This window comes from Octodon degus, unplaced genomic scaffold, assembly GCF_000260255.1.
Source record: "Octodon degus isolate 3935 unplaced genomic scaffold, OctDeg1.0 scaffold00353, whole genome shotgun sequence".
NCBI lineage: Eukaryota > Metazoa > Chordata > Mammalia > Rodentia > Octodontidae > Octodon > Octodon degus.
This window is the reverse complement of record NW_004524929.1, coordinates 1,013,744-1,014,972: the sequence shown is the minus strand read 5'-3', so window position 1 is coordinate 1,014,972 and position 1,229 is coordinate 1,013,744.

Sequence of the window (1,229 nt, the reverse complement as noted above, 5' to 3'; positions counted from 1 at the left end):
CCAAAGAAATGAATGGCTCATGAATAAATCTAACAAAGGAAATAAAAGATATATACAGTAAAAATTGCAGTATTCTGAAAAAGGAGATGGAAGAGGATGTCAGAAAATGGAAAGATACTCCTTGCACCTAGATAGAGGAGAGTCAACATTGTGAAAATGGCCATACTCCCAAAAATTTTACATAGATTCAATGCAATCCCAATTAAAATATTATTAGTATACCTCACAGATTTACAGAAAACATTCCCACCATTCAGCTGGACCCAATAGAGACTTAGAATTTCAAAAGCAACTCTAGACAACAAAGTCAAGGAAGAAGGCATTACAATCCCTGACTTAAACTTATACTGCCCAGTTACTGTGATAAAATCAACATGGTACTTGAAAAGAAAAAAACAGACCTGAGGATCAACAGAACAGATTAGAAGATGAAATCACAACTACAAAGACACTCAGCCATCTTAATCTTTGACAAAGGGGCCAAATATGCTCACTGGAAGAAAGATAGCCTCTTTAATTAATGGTGCTGAAAAAACTGGCTTTCCACATGCCAAAGACTAAATTAGATCCATGTCTTTCATTATGCAATAAACTAAAATCAAAATGGGTCAAAGTTTTAAATGTTAAGACAGAAGTACTTGGGCTGAGGAGATGGCTCAATAGAATAAGCACTCGCCTGGCAAGTGCAAGGCCCTGAGTTCAATCCCCAGTTCTGCAAAAATAAAAAAAAAATACAGAAGTACTGGAGGGCCAGCCAAATACCTCAGTGGATTAAACCACCTGCAAGCAGGCACAGGGTCCAAGGGTTCAATCCTAGGCCTGCCGTGCTAGCCCTGCCCCTGGGGTGTGCTGAGATGGCAATTGAGGCTGGGCTTGGTGGTCCCAGCTCTTGGGAGGCTTTAAACAGGTGAATCACTATGAGTCCGATCTAGTATTGAAAACATGAATACACTGTAGATGCTTCCCTAAAAAAAAAAAAAAAAAAAAAAAAAAAGACAAGTACCAAATCTACTAGAGGAGAAAGTAGGTAGAAATCTTGAATGTATAAGTGTTAGTAGAGAGTTCATGAAGAAAAACTGTACTACACTGGAAATATTTCAAAGAATCAAAACTGGGATCTCATCTTTTGAGAAAGTTATCAAAAGAAATCACCAACAGAGGGCTGGGAGGTGGCTCAGTGCAATAAGCGCTTCCCTGGCAAGTGCAAGCATCTGAGTTTAATCCCCAGT